This window comes from Leopardus geoffroyi, chromosome B3 (genome assembly GCF_018350155.1).
Source record: "Leopardus geoffroyi isolate Oge1 chromosome B3, O.geoffroyi_Oge1_pat1.0, whole genome shotgun sequence".
Classification (NCBI taxonomy): Eukaryota; Metazoa; Chordata; class Mammalia; order Carnivora; family Felidae; genus Leopardus; species Leopardus geoffroyi.
In genome coordinates, this window is record NC_059337.1 from 117,050,893 (window position 1) to 117,074,984 (window position 24,092).

The window sequence follows — 24,092 nt, forward strand, 5'->3', positions numbered from 1 at the left end:
TTTTTTTTTTTTCCTTTTCAGTGTTCTCTGTTTTTATTTAAATTTTTAATATTTTATTTATTTATTTATTCATTCATTCATTCATTTATTTATTTATTTGTTTTTGTTTGTTTAGTTTTCTTATTTTTTTAAATTTACATCCATATTACTTAAGTTATAGTGCAATAATTTCAGGAATAGAATTCAGTGATTCATCACCTACATAAAACACCCAGTGCTCATCCCAACAAGTGCCCTCTTCAATGCTCCTTGCCCATTTAGCTTATCCCTCCCACCCACAACCCCTCCAGCAACCCTCAGTTTGTTCTCTGTATTTGTTTAAAAAATTTTTCAATGTTTATTTACTTTTGAGGGACAGAGAAAGACAGAGCATGAGTGGGGGAGGGGCAGAGAGAAAGGGAGGCACAGAATCCGAAGCAGGCTCCAGGTTCTGAGCTGTCAGCAACAGAGCCTGATGCAGGGCTCGAACTCATGAACCCTAAGATCATGACCTGAGCCAAGTTTGGGTGCTTAACCAAATGAGCCACCCAGGCGCCCCTGTTCTCTGTGTTTAAGAGTCTCTTTCGTTTTGTCCCCCTCCCTGTTTTTATGTTACTTGTGCTTCCCTTCCCTTATGTTCATCTGTTTTGTATCTTAAATTCCACATGAATGAAGTCATATATTTGTCTTTCTGTGACTAATTTCACTTAGCATAATACCCTCCAGTTCCATCCACGTAGTTGCAAGTGGCAAGATTTCATTCTTTTTGATTGCCGAGTAATACTCCATTGTATATATATGCCACATCTTCTTTACCCATTCATCCATCGATGGACATTTGAGCTCTTTCCATACTTTGGCTACTGTTGATAGCACTGCTATACACATTGGGGTTCATTCCTATATCCTTTGGATACATGCCTAGTAGTGCAATTGCTGTTGTCATAGGATAGTTCTATTTTCAATTTCCCTCATGAGGAGCCTTCATACTGTTTCACAGAGTGGCTGCACCAGTTGGCATTCCCTTGCACCTTTTCTTTTAATGGTGTTTTTATTTCTATGAACCTGAAGGTGATCATAATATGCCACCCCAAACTATGCTACTTTGGCGCAAGGATTATTTTGAGTGAAGGAAACTGAGCAATAGCAGATGCAGGAAGAGTTTTCTGTCGTTCCCCTGAAAATGGGGCATAAATTTCCATTTGTCAAGGTGCATCCCATCTCTGTACCTGGAAGAGGAGAACCCTTCTTACCACTGGAGAAACTTCAGTCTGTATAATCTTACTAAACAGTCCTATCTACCATACATTTCCTGGTCATCTTCCCAGTTTATCATCCTTCGGAGCCCAATACCCCTTTCCCTGTTTAGTCACTTCTCCACAATTTATTGCCCGTTGTTAAAATGGTATTTAAGCCCCTGAGTCAGACTGCTTCTTTGGGTTTTAACTTTTTTCCTGTGACATCCCCATGCGTGTAGAAATATTAACATAAACCTTTTCTCCTGTTAATTTGTCCTTGTTAGTTTAATTAGCAGGCCTCTAGAAACTGAACATGAGAGGGTAGAGAAAAAAATTCCTCCCTACAAACTAGATGCCAACAACATGGCTGAATCTTACATACACTGAGGAGGGTGAAATTAGACATGGTACTTGTAGCTATCCTCAGCCCTGTCAGGGCACAGCATCCCGAGGAAACATCACAGCAGAGATCGACTTTTATGTTTTTAAGTTCTTCTTAGTTAAGAGTGTGCTTTGCTGTATTGTTATTTGTCCTGAGGTCTGAATAGAGAAAAAGTTCTCATCTTTCATTTTCAAATATTCACAGCCTTTCCAGGGTTGTAGAGTCCCTAGTTGTGTGGGTGTGTTTCTTTAGCGTTCTGTGGTATGCTGAATATTCAAAGTGTTAATAAACACGCAGTATCAAATATTTGAATCCACTTTGTATATTTTTTCTGAGAACTCTTCCCTCATGTCTCTGAGTTTAGAAATTTAGAAATTAATTGAAGCTGATTTATCTAACTTTAATTTGCAGTGATGTGAGTAGTGTTTTCTAAGGGTAGACTATATGGTTTTTGAGATCCTTTTAATAATTCCGTTTTTGTTTCAGTTTTACAAATAGCAGTCCAAGGCAATATTAGTTGATTAAAATGTATTTAGCTTGTTTGACGATAGATGCAGATGATTTGAACTTGAAAATATTGAGAGATACTCTAATATTACAGATGTTTTCTCTGACTTCTAATTTAAATGCAGCTGCCTACTTGCAAAGGCTGGTTTGCCTCTTTCAGAAAAACGATGAAACTTTTTTTTTTTTGCAACTGTTTTATTTTAGTGAAATTTCTTTTGTACTTAGCTGTTGTTTTCCTGTTTTTGAACTGTTTTCTAACTATTTTATATTTTTCTTTTCTTTTCAGGTTATTCGTTGTTAATGTGAATGATGTTTAAATTTCTGCAGCCATGACACAAGAATATAGTAAGTGCTATCCTGTACTTCCTATGACCTACCTGCTTTAAAATGAGTTGACTTTGTGTCTTTAAGTTGGAGCAGTGGAAATACAGAACGTTTTTTTTAAATCTACTTTTCTCAAAGGGATCAATTCATTTGGACGTCTGCTTTTTGAGTCTATAGCCATATATATAAATTCCTAACGACAGTGATCAATTTCATCTTCAGATGAACACAGTATTGTTCAGGCTGTTCCCAGTAAATACCAGCAGAGCAGACATCAGGGTTGGATCCGTATCCTGCATCCCATTTATCTCCTGTGTAGGAGCTCCAGGGTAGGCCCCATTAGAGGCAGTCCCATCCCTGCTTTGTCCACGAGTGACTCCTCAGCCAGTGTTGGCTGTCACCTGGAGGGAAGGATGGTTTCAGGAACGGCCCAGTAATCCTGCCCTGGCAGATGAGACTCCTGGGCAGGTCTGCCAGGAACTTCTGGCAGAAGTCGTCTCATACTTAAAACAGGGCTAGAGGAAGAGCCTGCCGCTCTCTCTCTCTCTTCCTCTGGATGTTGTTATGTGCTGGCATGAAATCTGCTGTGGCTGCAGCCTGAGCAAGAAGCCACACAGGGTGGAGGACAGAGAAGCAAGCCCCGAGGCCTCCAGAAGCCCAGGCCTTTGAGCCAGTGCATTTCCTTTTTGTTTAAGCCAGTTTAAGTTGGGAGCCAAAACATCCTAAGTGATTCACTTAAACTCCATTTTATTTTTAGTAATCCATTAGTTTCTCCCTGGGGAATGTGGGAGTAATTGCAAAGCAAGACAAAATAATACCATTAAATTAAACTGGCAGGGCGTGCTGGTGTTGACTGGCATCCTCGGGCGGCACCCTCTTCCCTCTCAACAGTTAACAGATAGAGTGATTTAGTATTCAAAGACAGGAGAATAAAATCTATCGCTTTCACTGTCTCTTTTCCCTCCGGAAGGTTTTGCCTTGTAATCAACCCACTTGGGCTGTGAACTCTGAAGAGGGTCTTGGTCTGCCCGCCTGAAACCAGCTCCTTGTGTAGGTGCATACTTGGTGGTGTGGACCTGCTCTGTGTGTCTTACAACCATCTGTGGTCAAATTTCTGATTCCCTCTTTGAAAAGTTGATACTGGGGCGCCTGGGTGGCTTAGTCAGTTGGGCGTCCGACTTCAGCTCAGGTCATGATCTCATAGTCTGTGAGTTCGAGCCCCGCGTTGGGCTCTGTGCCGACAGCTCGGAGCCTGGAGCCTGCTTGGGATTCTGTGTCTCCCTCTCTCTCTGCCCCTCCCCTGCTCATGCTCTGTCTCTCTCTGTCTGAAAAATGAATAAAAACATAAAAAAAAAAAAAGTTGATGTGAATATTTCAGATATAAAAACAATAGCATCAGGAATAATACAACAAATACCCATATGTACTTTCCTACAATACCCTGGAGAAATGGAATATTTGCCAATTCTGTGGTGCAGTTAAACACCCAGGGTAATGCGCCCTAACAGCGGTGCCTTTCTCTACCTCCAAGGAACCACTGTCCTGATTTTATTCTTTCTTTTTCTCATGCATTTTTGTCTGTGCCTTTATCACATTTGTGTAATACAACTTTCTGTATGCTTTTTAACTTCAGGTAAATGTAGATACTGTATGCATTTGTTCTTTAAAATCACAGAGGAGTTGAGAATAAATTCAGGATCGTGGCAAGAGGCTACAGATTTGTTCTGAGACACTTGTCAAAAGATCTTTTATTACTAGATGTCCTAGTGATCTATAATAAGTCAGAGACTTTAGGGGTGCCTGGATGGCTCAGTCGGTTAAGCATCTGACTCTCGATTTTGGCTCAGGTCATGATCTCACGGTTTGTGAGTTCGAGCCCTGCATGGGGCTCTGCGTTGACAGTGGGGAGCCTGCTTGGGGTTCTCTCTCTCCCTTTCTCTCTGCCCCTCCTCGGCTCGCTCACTCGCTCTCTCAAAATGAACGTTTAAAAAAAAATGTGTTAGACTTTAAATTGTGGAGTTTAATCAACATGTAGACAGCTTTTTATCTTGGTTTCTGTAATTTGGGGTTTGGTTTGCTGGTGAGTTCCTTTTCTTCACCTGCTTCTGCACCCCTGTGCCCCTCTGGCATGTGCGGGATCAACTGGGTCATGACTGGGCTTTTCAGAGTATATTGGTTGCTTCTTTATTTAAGTAGCTCTAATCATCCCGCGGTCCGAGTGCGTGCTTTTGGCCACCTTAGGTAAATGTGCATTTTCCTGCCATCGTGCCTGCTGAGTTTACTTCTGTGCTTTCTAAACTGTTGGTTCGTTTGTTGTACTGGTGGCAGCAGTTCTGGGAGAGGCACCCACACCTATGAACAGGTTGGGAAGCACGGTATGTACTTTGGAACATAGTACCACAGTCACTTGTTCTGTATTGTTATTTCCTTTGGTGTCCCAACTGGAGTCTTGGAGATCATTTTGTAGCATACTTGTCTGAAATACATCTTCGGTCATTTAACTTCTGCAGTCAAATAACTCTTTCTTTTGCTCTTGGAGAATTCATATTACCCTTTGTTCTTGTTTGGAATGTGGCCTCCACAGAACTGAATAGTCGCTTCCATTCAGAGATCATTAATCCTTTCAATTTGGGGGCATAATTACTGATAAAGTGTCAGAGGAAGATTTATGACCATCAGAAGAGAATTTCTCCCCCCTCCTCCACCCCAGGACGTTATTTTTGTTTAAATGTTTAACATGTGGGGGGGGAAAAAAGTAAGCTCAAAAGATATTTTCTCCTTAATTCATGTATGTTGTATACATGTTACAGAAAGGAAAAGAGTAACATCTTTTGTTGAAATAAAATCAGAGGTTTGTGTGCTAGGTGCGTGCGTTTTTCTGTTGTCAAAAGAATGGGTCCTTCTTTTAATTTTATTTAAATGTAACTATCTATAGCTTTTTTTCCCTCCAGTGTGGGCCCAGGATCTTAAATTAAAATGTGGCCAATGTGAGAAGATTATAGCCATCAATGGAAACACCCAATCAATGAGGGCCCTTGTAAAAAGAGCTACTCTTCTACTGGAAGACCAGATTTCAAGATAGTGCGCCATATTGTATGTTATGCCAAATATAAACACAATAAATGTGAGATATTTAAAATATAATCTTATAGTATGTTTTTTAAAATATTTATTTAGTTTTGAGAGAGAGACAGCAGGGAAGGGGCAGAGAGAGGGAGGGAGACAGAGAATCCCAAGCAGGCTCTGCACTGTTGGTGCAGTGCCCAATGTAGGGCTTGAACCTGGGAACCCTGAGAGCATGCCCTGAGTCGAAACCAGGAGTCTAACGCTTTAATTGACTGAACCACCCAGGCGCCCCCGATAGTATGTTTTATATGCATTTTCTTATTTTAAGAATTTAGTGTTACAGTTGCTTTTTAAGGGAAGAAGCCTGTTGAAATTTTTCTTTGAGAAATCAGTACTGTGAACTGATGTTTTTGGTGGGGTGTGTGTGTGTGTGTGTGTGTGTATGTAATGACATCTTATTTGTTTTTTTTATATAAAGGGATTTGTAGACTTGGCTTGATTTTATACCTCAAAATGAAATGGTGCCTTTGTGGGGGATGGTCCACGGGGCTGAGAGAACTGCTAGACAATGAGTCAGACGTGTAATTGGGTCTTGCTCTCCGCACCCTTGTTGACTTGAAAGCACTGGCCATAGACCATTTAGTCTGGGAAAGCAATACATGAATCATCTAAATTGGCACAAATTATTTGGAATGCTACTAAATGTTTTCTGCTCTTTATTCTGATTGAGGGAATGAGAAAGGGAGACTTGTTCTTTGAGTTTGAAAGTCCTCTAGAGGATACATATACATTTATGGAAGCAGATTACTTTCCTAGATAGAATGGAAGGCAGTTGAATATTTGACATTTGTATGACAGTTTCAATTTTGTGGGTTTGTTTTAGAATATTCCTCCAAGCTCTATATATCCTTACCTTTATGAAGAAGGTGGTGAACTGTTGCCTGTTAGGAAGGGGAATCCGGGGGTGCTGTCTTGCTGTCTGAAGCCTCAGCTTAACCTCCACAGCACAACTGGGGTAAGGGGAGAATCCTGCAAGTTTATGTTGTGTTTATTTTGTTTCCTCCTAACTTGTCCCACTCATCAGTATCTCGCATATTTAGGATGGAATTTTGTTCTCCTTTTCTTCCCTTTCTCAAAATGAAGGGTCAGTAGACTTGTTGAGACCTATTAGGCATCTGGCAATGGAAGTGGGTGAAAACCATTTTTTTATCTTCACTAGATAATAAGTGTACTTTGTTTCAGTGTATTTTATAGCAAAAACTTCAAAATAATCATATTCGTTCTAAAGTAGAGGACATTTATGAGTCATTTAGGTTAAAGATAAAATGAAGACTTTCTTTATATAGAAGGTAAGCCTTTAATTAGTTCTTTTTGTCGTTGGGGGTGGGAGTTTCTCTGACGATACATTAGGGGTCTTGCCCAGCACTTTCTGTCTTATGTATCTGCTCTGAAGAGAAAAAGAAGCAGATTTTTCTAATCTATAGCAAAAAGACAAGATTTTTGACTTGTAATGTGCGTTGACTTTGATACATGGATAAATCTTCATTTTTGTTTTGGAATATATGTGAGTGGGCATCTCATAAGAATGCATCTTTTGACAGGAAGTAGAAGAAAGCCATAGCTCACCATGTAATTTTGTATTTTGCAAGCGTAACTACTGTTTTGTGTCTGTGGCCAGTGTGTACAAGCATGTGAGTCACATTGTTTTTGTTCATCTAGGGCATCGCTCTCTGTTAGACATTGCCACATTCATTTTGGGGTTGTTGAAAATCAGGTGTTCAAATTATAAAATTATTGTCAGCACTTCTACTGAATTAAGTTGATAGATTTTAGAATGAGTTTCCAAGAAACTGGTAAAGTATTTCATGAATCCCCTTGACAAAATTATGTATTATGTGGTTAGTGCAGCTTTTTCCCTTAATACAAATCACAGAAACCTTTGTATAGCGATTCAGGTTATGTTTATGAAGAGTGCCCCTTCTAAGGACTGTGATTCTGTTTGTCGCAGGGACTTGTTTATGACCCAATTAACCTTTCACGTCATCTCTTTTTACAATTAGGAGCCAAGAGACCATGCCTCAGTACCAAATACAAATCAGCCAACCCTATTGACTTTGGTTTGCATATTGTATGAATAATTGGGTCATTAGCCAATACCTAAGCAGAGGGGCATGAAAAGTATATCTCTGGTGGGAATTTAACATCACTTGATGGCTTCTAGATTACTTTGTATAAATTATTTCTTCCATGGCAGTCAATACCTCTTGTTTAATGGGTGCAGTGATTTGTAAGACCTCAGTCAGGAATTCCAAAGTTCTTAATGAGTGTAAAACTGCCTAAAGGAGTTGTATGTTTGATTCTGTCCTATCTCCCTCAGGAGCAAATGCCTTCTAACTTGGTGCAAATGAAATCTCAGTTTTCTGAGTGAATGCTAATCCCTGATGAAAACTTCCCATCTCTCTCTATCTCTCTCTCTTTTTTTTCTTCTCAGATTAAATAGAATTAGTCTGTTCTGTGGGGTTAGGGGCCCCTTCTCTAATCTGGAGAGCTCTGCTAACCCGTGTGGAAAGGTAGACCAGCTGTCTCTATTTCTGTCTGGATATTTGACCCTATCCCTAAAATTTGATAAGGTGCCCACTGTACTTCATGAAGGCCTCAGGTAAAGAGGGAGTTGCCAGAAGGTAGCCACACTCTACAAGTGAATGGAGCTTATTGCTTATAAAGATGTAGGCCAGGGCCCAGCATTAATTGCTGCTATAATTTGATTCTTTCATTGTATTTCGATGATGTTTTGGAATAACATCCTTTCAGTTGTATTTGTCCAAAGCATCAAAAAATCAATCTATCTTTCTTTCTTTTTCTTTCTTTCTTTCTTTCTTTCTTTCTTTCTTTCTTTCTTTCTTTCTTTCTTTCTCTCTCTCTCTCTCTCTCTCTCTCTCTCTCTCTCTCTCTCTCTCGTCTATGTATTTAAGTCATCTCTACGCCCAGGGTGGGGCTTGAACTCACGACCCTGAGATCAAGAGTCACATGCTCCTCCGACTGAGCCAGCCTGGCGCCCCAAGAAAATCTCTTTTAATTCTGTCTCCCAGCACATTAAAAAAAAAATACTGTTAAGACTCTTAAATATAGAGCACAAACCGAGGGTCTATGGAGGGGTTGTGGGTGGGAGGATGGGCTAAATGGGCAAGGGGCATTAAGGAGGACATCCATTGGGATGAGCACTGTGTTATATGTAGGGCATGAATCACTGGAATCTACTGAAATCATTATTGTACTATATGTTAACTGGGATGTAAGTTAAAAAAAAAGAATACTTCATAAAAATATACATACTTGCGAAAATGTAAAAAACAGATAAACATAAAGATGAAAATGAGAACCATCTAGAATTTTACTATCTAGAAGTAGCTGTTATTGACATTGGCGAATAATGTGTTCTCCTAGAACACAGAGTACATCATTAAAGTGGGGATAAAACCCTTAGTGATGAAGGACTGACGGAAGGTTGTGGCACGCAGACACGCTTGCATACCTATATATGGTATGTGTCAAATCTATTGTCATCTAAACTGCAGCAAGTATTTATTTCTACAGGTTGTCACCATTTCGTCATAGAATACGGAGACAGCCTCTTTAAAGAGAAGCTGGAACGGCCCTACTGGTTACCTTTCGTTACCATCGATTTTTAGGGAGAGATTTTCATGAGCAGGGCATGCTTTTCTCTGTAGGTGGGAGTTTTTGTGTTGTTGTTTTTTCCTAAGTGAAGGAGTATTTGAAATAAGCTGCTACATAGAAAGAGTAGAAGAATGGTATGCTTTTAAAAGAAATATATTCTGCCCCCCTTGATGGAAAGGAGAGAAAAGTCGAACAACCAAGGGCTGTGTGTGGTAATGCCTCAAAGATAACTGAATGTCATAGTCTGTCCTGGGCTTTCTTTGTTTCATGTGGCATATCTGTCTCCTGGCACATCCCGAGTGCTGTGCCTCTTCTCTCTGCCCCCTCCCCTGTCCCGTGACAGCTTCACACAACTTAGCAGCTCCACATTGCAGAAGTTTGGAGTGCTGCACTGACTCAGACCTTTGATTGTCCCACTTCCTGCTTCAGTTTACGATAACTTGGGTTATTGTCTGGTTTTCAGATCATCGCACCACAAAAACTCCAGCAACAGACATCTCCCTGGATCTGAAAGTATTTGTCCTCTGTGGTGTCGTGATAGTTTCTGAGCATTTGCTTGCTGGCCTCATTGTCTGAGGCTCAAAATAACTTGGTATGCCACAGCCCTCTCAGTGTCCAATGGGCTGCTTTAAGCGTCCTTAACTGAGGCATTCTCCATGAGCAGTGATGTGCTTCAACCCGTTGGCCAGTAACGACCCCCACAGTTTCTTGTCCTGAAGCCACTGTGGTGTAAACAGAGCAAGTGATGAGAGCCTTGTCCTCTAGCCTCTCTTCCAAGTGAAGAGTGTAGGAGTTGTTTGAAAGGAAGTCTGCGTTTTGTGGTATCCTTCAGTTTTGGCGTTGTGTCTGTTTAAATTTTAGCCTGGAATTCTTCGGGGGACTCCACCCCTGGAAGAAAGTGAGGATTTTAAAAAGAATGTTAATGCCGAAGCTGTCATGTTCATGTTCGTAAAAACATAGGACCCTCGTTGAATATCCTTTGTTACACAGCAGCAGCTTACTGGGTTTCACTTTTGCCATTGTGGTGCCTTCCACTGAGAGACTGGTTGTAATTTTATTAGGCAAATATTGCCAAGTTTTTGATTATTTGATAAGTTTGTGTTACTGGAAAGCACTCAAACTTTGATCTGTTGGTCTCACAATGTGTTTTTAGTTGTAAGCATCAAATTGAGATCTTTGTATTTCAGTGGTTGAAGAGAGCAGATTTTAATTTGTCGCCAAAAGTCATTAATAAGTAATAATTTATTTTGCTACCTGCTTTACCTGTGAAACATTTGGATTTTACACGATGATGTTCAATAGTTCTGAACCTTGTCTTTTTATCTACAATGTTGGGATAGACAAAGACAGCTTGATGGATTTTTTTGTTTTTAGGCAAGATTACAATTAATCTCTTTTTGGAAGGGATTTGGATAAGTCATTTTCAGTGGGTCTCCCAGTCCTCTCCTCGGTTCCTTACAGAGGGCTGCCTTTTTCCTTCTCCACCTTTCTCCTTTTACTTCTTTCTCCTTTTCCGATGAGATGGGGTTGGGGGAGAGGGTAGCGGTAGACAGGTTTGACTTCTCTAAGTGGAGGGTGAGCAGAAAACTGAGTTCAGGTAAAGAATGAAGTGCTGGACCTGAGCTGGGAAAAAAGTGAAAGAGGAAAGAGCTTGGGTGAGAAGTGTGTGGTCTTCAAAAGTAAAACACTAAGGGGAAATTGGGAAATTGCTAACTCTGCCATTATTCCATCAACTGTTTTTTTTCTGTGACTTCAGCTGCACCCGATAGCCACTGTCTCCCGACCAAAGTCTGGGGACCACTTTTGAGCAATAGTTAACTTGTCAATGTTCTCTTCCTCCCCATAGTAGATGCTCAGTTAACAGAAAGTGTGACTGACTTACTGACTTAACCACAGGAAAAAAAATAGGCTTACTTGTTCCTTAAAATAACCAGCCCAGTTTGCTATCAGATGAGTCCCTCCTTCATTAATTTTGTGAGGAGGATAGGATAATAGGTGGAACACTTAAAAAAAAAAAAATTATACACTAGGATCTCTCTTATTTTCTCTAGGGGAATGAAAAGTATGAGAAGCTTTTCAGGTTTTAAGATAAGAGGGCACACTGCTGTCTAGCTCCCGGCCAACCATTCTTACATTTCATTTCTGTCCCGTCAATTGGTTGAATTAAAATTGTATCCTAAAATGTTGTCACATTCTTTGAGATTCTTGGAGTCCCCTAGAGGTGGTGTGAAACCACAGCTCGGAATCACTCCTTGGGGATATAATCCCTTGTCCAGAAAGGCAGTTTAATCTCTCAGGTCTGGAGGAATGTGATCTGGATGCTTGAATGTTTCTCTTCTGCCTTTTCTAGTTTGTTACTTCAGATCTCTGTCCTCATGACCACGACTTTAAACTTGATTGTCAAGTTCACTTTCTTCTTAATGGTATAAAATAGAGGCAGAGTCATGGTACTTTTTGGGAAGAATTTGTGTCTGTCTTCTGCTATTTCTGGATACAAAAGGCAAAGTAGACCCATTCTTACAGGTTTCAGTGCTTAAAAAACAGGGACAACAAAGATGAAGGAGAAAGGAGGGAAGGAATTAGGGGAGGGAGGAAGGAAGAAAGGGCCAGCAAGAAGGCAAGAGTCTGGTTTCTTTCCTTTTTCTTTTTTTTTCCTTTTGAGAGAGAGAGGCGAGGGAGGGGCACAGAGAGAGTTGGAGAGAGAGAGAGACTCGTAATCAGGCTCCATGCTGCCAGCACCGAGACTGACGTGGGGCTTGGACTCAGGAACCCTGAGATCATGAACAGAGCTGAAACTAACAGTGACACTTGAACGCTTGAGCCAGCCGGGTGCCCCAAGAGTCTGGTTTCTTAAGCAGTTACTGTTTTTCTTTTACAGACCCCCCACCCCACCCCCCTTTTTTTTTTGACATGTTTATTGAATGTAGTGTACCACTCACTGCAGTCATGGGGGTTTCAAATCTGGGAGAACACTGTTATCTATAAAATAGTTTCTGAGTTACTGTTTCTCAGATGTTTTTTAGCACAAGAGAAGACACAGTTATTTCAGATTATTTCAAATTTGTTAGTCGTTTTCCTCCAACGGCACAGGACAACATTGTTTTTCTGTGACCTTTAAAAAGGCCATGGGGTCTGTTAGATGCTGGGATGCTCCCTGTAACCCTGTCTAGATTCGACCCACATTCCCAAATGAGATAATGGATACAAAAATGCTCTCTAGTAAACTGTAAAGTATCATAAGTAGAAGTATTACAAATAGTATCATCTGTAGTCTTTACTATTATTCTCTGCTAGAGTGGGTGACTCTCAATACTCTGTTTAGTTCATGACCTCCATCTGAGAACTGACCGCTTTCGACAATCCTGTTTCCAGGGAATAGCCGTTTCTTGATTATGCCATTTTTTATCTGCTTGGACCTTTTGCAGAAGTAAATGATTTGCATATTGAACAAAAGTTGTAGCATATATTGCATTAAAATGCGTTTCTGACATTTCATAATATTTACAAATACAGGGGTCACTGCCCCTCATATACGGCAATAATTGTGTATTGGCAATGACCCTAAAGTTCCTGGCCACGTGAAAAATACCTTGCTTTTGTAATTACTATTTCAGAGTCTCAGCCACACTGCTTGTTCAGCAGTGGCAAGATGGGCTTGTAGCCTCTGTTGAGCTTCTATGTAGAATATTGCTGTTTTGATTTAACTCTTTGCCCTCAGGCTTTTTAATTTGTACATATCCATGTGAAAGACTGTTCCGAGAGGTGTGGCCTGGTCTACAGCAGGTATAACTTGCAAGGAGAATTAGGAGGGGGAGAAAGACATTTCCTTCCTCTCTCTCCCAGAGTGACTGGAAAGCAGAACCATTTTTGTCTGTTTCAAGTCCTCAAGCCCCTATGGGGGAAGAGATGCTGCTCCTGCAGATATGGTCCCAACAAGTGCCTCCTTCAGTGGGACGATGACATGTCACATTTGCAAGCAGGACTGAGCGTGCTTCTGCACTGGCAGCGGCTGCCTCATCAGAAATGCTTCCTTGGATTTCACAGTAAACCTGTACTGACTCTGCGGGAGCTCTAAAACCCTGTCCTGGAGATTTGACATTTGTGGTAGCTTGCTGATAGTTTACACAGACAAGCCACTTGGACTTATTTCAGAACACTACTTGCTTGGGGCGCCTGGGTGGCGCAGTCGGTTAAGCGTCCGACTTCAGCCAGGTCACGATCTCGCGGTCCGTGAGTTCGAGCCCTGCGTCGGGCTCTGGGCTGATGGCTCAGAGCCTGGAGCCTGTTTCTGATTCTGTGTCTCCCTCTCTCTCTGCCCCTCCCCCGTTCATGCTCTGTCTCTCTCTGTCCCAAAAATAAATAAACGTTGAAAAAAAAAAAATTTTTAAAAAAAAGAACACTACTTGCTTGCTATCAGCGGCTTGTTCCTCTGAAGGGAGGAGATGGGCTAATTATTGCACGTATTCTAAGACTGCCTGATTAGAGGGACATTTCTTGCTTACGTTGTATTTTCTTTCCCTTCCAACATACAGACCTTCCTCAACTTCGGATGGGTTCCATCCCAAGAAACCCATCCTAAGTTGAAAAGAGTGTAAGTCAAAAGTGCATTTAATACACCTAGCCTACTGAACATCAGAGCTCAGCCTAGCCTACCTTACGTGTGCTCAGAACACTTGCATTATTAGCCTCAAGTTGGACGAAATCATCCCACATAAAGCCTGTTAACCAGAAAGTGTTTAATATCTCGTGCAGATTGTTAAACAGTGTACCGAGAGTGAAAAACAATGGCTGTCAGTGTCCTTGTTGCTTACCCTTCGGATCGCGTAGCAGACCAGGAGCTGCGGCTGGCTGTCACTGCCCAGCATCACGAGCGAGGATCTTAACACGCATCACTAGTGGGGGGAAAAGATCAAAATTCAAAATTCCAAGTACACTTTCTGTTGCTTCCACACGGTCGTAAAGTCGGAAAATCATTAAGTTGGACCATCATCCTAAGTTGGGGACTATCAAAATCAAATCAAATATATCGAAATCAAATTCTATGAAATGCTGTGATAAAGTGGAGTCCTAGAATTTGCTTTTAGGAATTTTGGATTGTTTAAAGCTCAGTATTGTAGCTAGGCTAGCAAAGAAGTTCTCCGTTATCTTGGAAGCGATGTCTTGGCTGAATAAGAAAAAGAAGGGTAAGTAAGGTTGCAGTGGAAACACTTGGTTTACCTGATGAAAACATTTGAACTCTTATTAGCACAGAAGTCTCCTCCTTCAAAAGAGATGATATTTAAACTTAATTATTTAGGCATTTTAAGTTGTTTGAAATCAGGGCAAAATCAAGAGTACCCAAACCTACAGTGAAAAGAAAGTCCCAAGTTGTAGCTTCCACATCAATCAGACTTATTTACACTGCAAGGAAGAAATTTCCTGTCTCCACGTCTAGTAAGTATATATAATCCTCTACTGCATCTGAGGTGAATGAGCTCTTCTACTGGGCCATTTATTAAATGTTAAGTTCAATCCATTGGTGAGTAAATGAACCTAGAGACCATGGTCCATATTTAGAGTGTTTGGCTAACCTAAGAATTCTCAATGTTTGTTAGTCTGTGATCTCTCCACTTTAAGGAAATACAGGCCTAACTGCATAGTTATTTGTTAAAAGTAGCAAAACAAATCACTTACAGGGCAGGAAACAGATGGGTCGTTGCATACTTCTTTCTCTAAAAGATAATCTATGTTGACACCCTGTGTATTTCATTCAAACAAGAGGTTCCAGTCCTTTGCCAGATTCTCTCTTAACTGCTTCAGGCGAGTAGGATAGCCGCTGGGAGAGCATTCCTCAAGGTTCTCCTTTCCATACCTTTTCTATGGATGGCACAGAGGGATTCTGTACACCCTGGGACCAGCAGTGGTTGCCTGACTCCTGGGGTAGGAGAGACAGGGGAGCCAAAGGCAGCTTCAGGGCTGGCCTCCTTCCCAGCACCCCACCTCCTTCATTTTTCCATTCTCCATGCTTCCCTCCCTGCTCTGTGACATCCTGCTCCTCTCCACAGGTGACCTCTTCACCCCCTCCATCCCATGGTCCGCTTGCCTTCGAGATGTTGATTCTTAGTCGTGTCATTCTGTCTCTCCCTTCTCATCCCTTCTTTGCCTGTGAACAGCCTTCAGCTCTTTCTCTGTCCAGCACAGATCTTCCCACCTGTCTCGGTTCTCTCTCATGCTGTCCTGTCTCCAACATGGGGAAGACAAGCATGGGGGAGGGGAGGGTTACCTCATCACTCTCTTATACCTTTCGCCCTTAAGTTTTTTGTTTTTTATTTTTTTTTTTAAATTTTTTTTTTCAACGTTTATTTATTTATTTTTTGGGACAGAGAGAGACAGAGCATGAACGGGGGAGGGGCAGAGAGAGAGGGAGACACAGAATCGGAAACAGGCTCCAGGCTCTGAGCCATCAGCCCAGAGCCTGACGTGGGGCTCGAACTCACGGACCGCGAGATCGTGACCTGGCTGAAGTCGGACGTTTAACCGACTGCGCCACCCAGGCGCCCCGTTTTTTATTTTTTGAGATATGATATACATGCAATAAATGCGTCAATCTCAAGTGTTAAGATTTAGGTTGTTTCTCGTTTGGGCTGCTATGAATAAGGCTGCTGTAAGCAACCTTAGGAAGTCATTTTGTGGGCATATATTTTCATTTCTCTTGAAAAAATACCTAGGAGTAGAATTGTTAGATCATAGAGTACATGTATGTGTTTTACTGTATAAGAAACTACCAAACTCTTTTTCCAAAGTGGTTGTGCCATTTTCTACCAGCAATTTATGAGGTTCTAGTTGCTTCACATTCTTATCAGCATTTGGTGTTGTCAGGTTTTGTTTTGTTTTGTTTTGTTTTTAATTTTAGCCCTTTCTGGTGGGGTAAGAGTGAAACGGTGTCTCGCTATGATTTTAGTTTGTTTTTTACTGAAGTCTTAATGATTTGGGGCATCTTTATATATCTTTTTCATGTGCTTCTTGGCCATTTATATATCTTTTTTTTTTTTTGGCAGAGTATCTGTTTTCAAGTCTTGATTGTTTTTCCAAATTACTATTGAATAATCTTTTAATTCTTGATATATAAGATTTCAAATATACATTAAAATATATATTCTATATTTAAGATATATATTTAAACACAGACACATACATGGTGCCTCTTGATGAGAAGGTTTTGTTTTAAACTTAGGCTTGGTCAGTGCTTTACTGTATGTTATCTAAGAAATCCCTGCCTGGCGTGCCTGGGTGGCTCAGTCGGTTGAGTGTCTGACTTTGGCTCAGGTCATGATCTGGTGGTTCTAGCCCCACGTCATGCTCTGTGCTGACAGCTCAGAGCTTGGAGCCTGTTTCGGATTCTGTGTCTCCCCCTCTCTCTGCCTCTCCCCCACTTGCTCTCTCTCTCAAAAATAAATAAATGTTAAAAAAAACTTTTAAAGAGTAAAATAAAATTCTAAAAAAAAAAAGAAAAATCCCTGCCTGTCCAGTTTTGGGAATATATTTTCCAATGTTTACTTAAAGGTACTTTATGGTTTCATCTTTTACATTTAGCTTGACAACCTAACTTTAATTTTGTGTGTGTGTGTGAAATAAGGCAATTATTGAGGTGATTTTTTTTCATATGCATGTCTAGTACCATTTATTAAAAGACATTTTTATTAACTGAGCTGGTGTCTTGGTTGAAAATCAGTTGACCGTATATTTATGAGTTCATTCCTGGACTCTCTTCTGTCCCATTGGTCTGTTGTCTGTTCTTATGCCAATTTTATTCTGCTGTCTTGAGTACTAGAGCTTTATAATTTTGAAATCAAATAATGAAGTCTTCCAACTTTGTTCTTATTTTTATATTTGTTTTGACTATTACAGATTCTTTGCATTTTCATGTAAATTTTAGAATCATCTTGCCTTTTTTATCCCCCCATAAAAATACTAGATTTGTAATCGCTATACCCAACGTGAGGCTCAAATTCATGACCCTGAGATCAAGAGTCACATGCTGTACCATTTGAGCCAGCTAGGCTCCCCTATAAAGCTTGCTAGATTTTGATTGGGATTTCATTGAACCTAATTTTCAATTTGTGGAGAATAGACATTTGGGTAATGCTCAGTCTTCTCGTCCATAAACCTCTCCACTTAATTTCTCTCAGCAACATTTGGCAGTTTTCAGTAGAGAGGTTTCTCACATCTGTTAGGTGTGTGAAGATTTTTTTATGCTTCTGTAAATGATCTTTTAAAATTTCATTTCTTAATTGTGTACTTACTATTTGTATATTGGCCTGCAAACCTCCTAAATCACTTGCTAGTTTTAATAGTGTGTGTGTGTGTGTGTGTGTGTGTGTGTGTGTGTTGTATGGGATTATTGGTTGACATAGATCATGGAGATGTTTAAATAATGATGGTTGTACTTTTTCCTTTCCCATCTTTATACCTTTTTGAAGATTCATACTATTCACCAAGATTTGTTTTTCTTGGCCTTACTGAACTAGCTTAGAACTTTCAGTATAAGACTAACCAGAAGGGATGAGACTGAAATCTTTGCCTTATTTGTGATTTCAGGAAAAAAGTATTCAGTGTTTCCCTGCTCCATTTATACCTAATTTTTTTACACAGTGGCTTTTGCTCTTAACTCCTGTAATTCTTTAATCTCCTTACTTCCAAGTATACAGAGCTAAGCCAGATGTTCCTGGGCTTTCCTTTGTTTGTGACATTTGTGCTACATTATCCTCATTCTTCTCTTTGTTTTCTGCCTCATCTCCCCGAAAGTTACCTCCTCCTTCTCTTTTTCTTCTTCATTCTCTCACCTCCGTGGAAATACCTTCTTCTCTTTCACTGGCTTTCTTATTATTATTCATTTCTTCTTCTTTTTGTTTAAGTTTATTTATTTTGTGAGAGAGGGACAGAGAGAGAGGAGAGAGAGAATCCCAAGCAGGCTCCCATCTATCAGCACAGAGCCAGACGTGGGGCTTGATCTCACAAACCGTGAGATTGTGACCTGAGCTGAAATCAGGAGTAGGATACTTAACCAACTGAGCCACACAGGCTCCCCTGTTCATTTACTCTTCTAGCACGTATTTATGGATCAGGCGCTCTGTGGTCAAGTGTGCTGGTATCTGGCACCGTACAGGTTGATAAGGCCTGGTCTCTGTCCCCAAAGAGCTCACCCCAAAGCATGGTAAGTGCTTTGAAAGAGCGGATGGCTCCTTGGAATCCCTTGGCGGGGGTGGACATCTCACCTGGTCTAGGGGGCAGAGGGAAAGCCTTCTGGGCAGGGGCCTGCACTGCCTCTGCCCTCTGCCCTCTGCATGTGCAGTTACCCAAGATCAGAGGTGGCGCTCCTTTTATTCCTCTGCATGTGGTCATACCTGTTCTCAGTCATTTCCAAGCCATCCCTGAGCAGTTTCCACATCCAGCCAGAAACACAGGTGTTGGGATCACTGTGGTGCTTAGCCCTTTGTGTCCTCTGTGGTTTTCTGTGAAGAGCTAGCCTAATAGTTCTTTAGCACTTGATGGTAGTAACTTGTTTGTCTTTTCAGGGACTCTACAGAATTTTATATGCATCAGAAATGATGTTTTTGAATAAGCGAGCTCCTTGAAAACTATTGTTTTTTACTTTGTGCCCTGTATTTTATTACTAGATAGATTTTTAAATTAGTTGAATTATGAAAATGACTTAGGAACATATTAATTTTCCAAGATAATTTTTGTGTTGGAATGTTCCCGTGAGGGCTCTTTTCCCTCCAAGCTACTGGACAGTAGTAAGTAGCTGTCTGGCTTTCTGGCTTGTTGCTGTTGGAAGAGCAGACTCATGTTCGTGAGCTACACTTCTTCAAGATTTCTGCCTAGGGTTTTCATTCTGTTTCTTTATCTAAACAATGTCTTTTTCTTTGCTTGTCAGAATGCATCTCTTATTAAAAAGCTCTGCTTATTCTTGTAAAGCCATAATGATGCCACAGAACACATTTCTTAAAGTAGGTACCAACTAAGGATTAATGTATTTTCAGATCATTCAATTATAAAGCTATGAACAGTGTCTTAATGCTAATGGAATAGATACATGAAGGGTTGTTTAGTGATTTCACCGGAATGAAGGTGAAGCAATTAAATGCATTAAATATATACAAATTGAATTATCTATTTCTTGTTTCAGGCAAATGTATGGTACCTAGTATCCATTAAATGTGTCTGCATAGCTTTACTGTGCTGAAAAATGATGTGAGTCTGTAAACCTAATTATGGAATGAGAAGTCTGTTATCAGCATTTTATTCACTGAGTTTTTATCATTTACCAAATTTACATTACTTTGAAAGGTAAAGAACTTATCTTTTATTACCAATGGATTTTTTATTTCTATCCTTACAGAGAGGAGTGTAGTGATTATTGAAGGTATTTATGTATCAGATAAAAATCGATGTATGTGTGTGTGTGTTTTATTGTCATTTTTTTAATGCCCTAAAAATTCAGTTATTAGCATATAGTCAACAGGAGAAATCAGTGTTTTAAATATAATGTACACTAGGATGTAAACATTTGTAATATTCTTAATTAAAAATAAAATAAATATGGTTTTCAGTATAAAAGTGAAATGAGAAGACATGATTATATATGCACCTGCTTACACTGTTGGACCAGGAGCAGTTTTTGAGCCTTACTCCCCACACATTGTATTATTACCCTTTTTGTTTTTAAACTCAAGTTTGTTTGTTTGTTCGTTTTCCCTTAATATATGATCACAAATGCTTTGCCTTTATTATAGCTAATAAGAGTTCATAGTGATTCAGGATCAGTGTTTTTCAGTGCTGAGAAAGATTTGAGAAGTCCTTCTGAAGGACTGCCATAGTGTGGCTCCCTTGGCCTTATTGAGGGCCTCACAATGGAGGATCCATTTCCCCATAGATTGAGATTTAGTAGGTATAAATTGTTCTCATTGATTTATTCTCTTAATTCCTACCTTTTCAATTATCTTACCATCTTTTAGGCAGAGTCTTATTTGTGAGAGATTTTTTTTGGTAATGCCCTTTGTCGTGTTCTCCTAGGCAGAGTGCCTGCTTGCTCTCACAGGGAGGGGGCTGTCCCACAGGGATGCCAGGTAATTCTGCTATGGCCATTGCAAATCAGGGGACCTCTTTTGATTATTTCTGATGTTTTATTTATTTTCTTGTTCTCTCTGCCCAGATTGGCCAGATAGAGTTAGATCTGACAAGGTCAGCTGCAAACATGTGATATTTTCAATCACAAGTTGGCCAATCAGGAGGTTTCTATTTAGTTACTTGAACTAGGTCACCAGACACATTGTGTTAATCCTTTAGTTTAAATGGGCCATCTGTTGAGTCACCCTGGTAATTGTTCCCTTTTTGAATGCCTGTGGACCCAAGTTAAGCTGCAGCCAAGGGTGTTAGGAGTCTTTTCAAAGAGACTAATGCACTGCACCGTGGGCCCCTCTCAACTGAAACTTGCTCTTGGGGAGTCTCTGTTGCCCACTTACTTGCTTCTGTATTCCTTTTCGTCAATTGTGAGAGTTGTTCTGTATTGTTGTTATTTTAATTGTGAGAGTTTGAGATTGTAAAAGTTGAGGGTCATGCTTACTGAGGATAATTAGAAAAAGGGAGAAGAGGGTTTGGGAGTAGGAAAAAGAGGCCAAACATTTGTCAGTAGCAATAGTTTATTTCTTTGCTGGGAAGCTTTGGGAAAGGGAAGGGAGACAATAAACCTATTCCGTGTATTTGGGCTTTTCTGTCCCTCGGGAGAGGCCCTCCGAATGGTATAATGGGGAAAGTCAGATCTGAGGGTTTTAGCAGCGTAATTTAAATGAGCTGAGGAGATCTGGAAAGTAAGAGTCAAAAACATGGAGTGTGAAGTCTGGAAGGCAGTGGCCACGTAGATGGAGAGCCAGACTGAGACAGACCTCTGTAAGTATGTTATCTGTGAAAAAGAAATACCAACTCTGTCCTGGGCCCTCTTCTCTTCTCTCCCGAGGTGATGTCATCGAGTTCTGTGACTCTCAGTGCCATCCGTGTGCCTCTGTGATAACCACTTTTGGATCTCCAGCTCAGACTTGCTTCAGATTTAGATATTCAGCAGTCTCCCTGGTGTCTCCACATGTCTAGTGGACATGGTTAACACAGAGTTCTTGGTTTCTATGTAAAGTGAGCCTGGTCTCCCAGACCTCTGGTTTTAACGCTGAAGTTCCCACCTCTCGGGAAACCTCTCAGTCCTAGGCAGACCAGCATGGTTGGCCCTCTGACTTATAGTCCTTAAACCTGGTCCTCTGCCACTCTGAATTTCTCAGGAGAATCATCCACCTAGAACCGTCCACCCATCTCGACATTCAAGAGTTGCCCTTAATTCATCGTGTTACACGTCCAGCAGTATGTCATGCTGCTTGCTGACATCTAAATTTTGAGCGTGCCTTGTTGTCTCTACCTTCAGAAACACCCACCTCTCTCCATTTCTCTCCATTTCTGCTGAACCCACCTTAATGTATGCCATGTGCATCTCATGCTGGGTCATGTCACAAGACAAGGCCATGGAACCCTGCAGCTGCTTCATGTTGCTCTTACCAAGGCCTCCAAGCTTCCTTACAGTCTATTGCCATCGGTCTCTCCTACCCCAAGCCACTCCCCCTCCCCTCCAGCCATATTGGCTTTCTTTACTTTGGGCTTGCAAAGTCCGTTCATATTTTACATCTTTCCACTTGCTCTTCCTTCTGCCTGGAATGTCCTTCTTTTGGGCAGCAGATTCCTTCTTGACATTTAAGTCGTCTTATCTTAAATGACTTCTTCACAGAGAGGCCTTCTTTGACCGACCAGTTGACGAGAGTAGGCAACCAGCCATCTTCTGTACAAGAATGTAAGCTCTTTGAGTGATGGTTTTGCCATCCTCACCATCCTATCCCCAGGTTTTAGAACAGTTCACAGAGAAGTTATCCAGGAAATATTATTATTATTTAAAAAAAAAAAATTTTTTTTTAACGTTTATTTATTTTTGAGACAGAAACAGAGCATGAACGGGGGAGGTCACAGAGAGAGGGAGACACAGAATCTGAAACAGGCTCCAGGCTCTGAGCTGTCAGCACAGAGCCCGACGCGGGGCTCGAACCCACGGACCGTGAGATCATGACCATGACCATGCTTAACCGACCGAGCCACCCAGGCGCCCCCAGGAAATATTGTTAATTGAAGTGGAGAATAAATTTAATTACCTCAAGGCATCTAATTAAAACTTTGAAGGAAAGAAGATTTTGAAAGATTTTTAGCAAGCAAGTGGAAATTAGGGGTATCTGTTATTGCTGCTACAAAATGTATAGAATCTCGTTGAGGTAATGTCATATAATGACATCATCCTTTATGGTAGTTAAAATTCTTTAAGAACCTTTTCAGGTTTATTCACAAATATATTTTCCTGGGGTGCCTGGGTAGCTCAGTTGATTAAGTGTCCCACTGCAGCTCAGGTCATGATCTTACAATTCGTGAGTTTGAGCCCTGAGTCAGGCTCTGTGCTGACAGCTCAGAGCCTGGAGGCTCTTTCAGACTCTGTGTCTCCCTCTCTCTCTGCCCCTCTCCTGCTTGTGCTCTCTCTCTCAAAAATAAATAAACGTTAAAAACAAACAAACAAAACAAATATGTTTTCCTGTGTCCTATATTTCCTTTGAATTCATAAGTCATTCAGTGGTCAGCTGAATTATATTAAATTAAATTAATATCAAAACTCCAAGAGCAGTTTTCAAGACTACCCTGAGTGGAAAAGTAGAATTGTCATCGTGTACATCAGTCTGTGGGCCATGAAGAGAGCCTGGGAGCCTTCCTCACTTGACTTTGACCTAAGGGACTAGTTTTGGAACTTGGGTAGTTATAAACCATTGCATTTCAGTGTTAAAGATACTTCCATAGCAGGGTCTGAGCCTCCGGACCCTGGCACTTGAGGCCAGGCAATTCTTTGTGCTGGAGGCTGTCTTACTGTAGCATGTTAGCAGTCTCCCGTGGCCTCCACTGCCTGGATGCCGGTAGTACTGCTCCCCATTTATAACAACCACAGATGTCTCCAGATACTGCCAGATGTCCCCCTGGGGACAAAATTGAAACCCACTACTCTAAACAGTTACTGTATTTTCTTCCGTATGCTTTACTCTGGGAAATTACTATGTAAAAAAACCAAATAGATGGCTGGTTTTGGGGGCTGGGAAGAGGAGGGAATGTAGCAGACTTTTAAAAAGCTTTTATAAAGAAAGATTCTTCATCTTACATCATTACTAAGTTATAAGAATCTATTTTCAACTTAGCATGCCTCTCTAATTCCACGGTAAGCTTTGCGTTAGAAACCCTAAAATATTCTGAAGGAATTTGTTCTTTCAGTGTTTCTATATTTTTCGCCTGCTCCCATCACCATGGAGCCGAATGCTTTGAGAGACATGTTAGGTTAAAAACAGTAATGACAGAAGAGGAAAAAATGTGTTTCTTCTGTTTCATTTTTCCTTCTTTTCAGTTCTTTACCTCTCAGTCAACTGAGTGGGATCTTTAATTTGAACGTTTTAAAATTGGGCATCAAGGTAGGAAAGGCATGTTTTTCAGAGCGTTTTTCCCCCCTGGAGAATGCTCATGTCAGAATTTGAGCAGACCTATGAATTGATACTCCAAGATCATGGAACACGTACCAGAACTGTGTAGGGAGAGAGCCTTTTTCCTTGGCCTGCTCCCATTTTACAGATTTATGTGCATCAGAGGTCACATTGAATTGCTTATTAGGATTCTAATACATCATATAGAATTTTTTTTCCCTGCACAGAAAGCAAATATCAGAATGTATGTATGCTTGTTTTTAGTGTAGAACTGATTGATTGTTTGAATAAATGTAGTTTGCATCAACTTTCTTAACTGAGAACTTAGCATAGTATTGTGTATGAAGC

General features: G+C 40.7%; 1 protein-coding gene across 17 annotated transcripts in view; it reads left to right on the forward strand.

The window, feature by feature from the left end:
* Window positions 1–24,092, forward strand: part of SIPA1L1 (signal induced proliferation associated 1 like 1) — a 482,475-nt gene that overhangs the window by 295,730 nt on the left and 162,653 nt on the right. For all 17 annotated transcript variants that reach the window (XM_045451411.1, XM_045451407.1, XM_045451426.1 and 14 more), the window contains one exon: window positions 2,393–2,451. The gene's annotated coding sequence lies outside the window, so the exon portion shown is untranslated. The remainder of the gene's footprint in view (window positions 1–2,392; window positions 2,452–24,092) is intronic.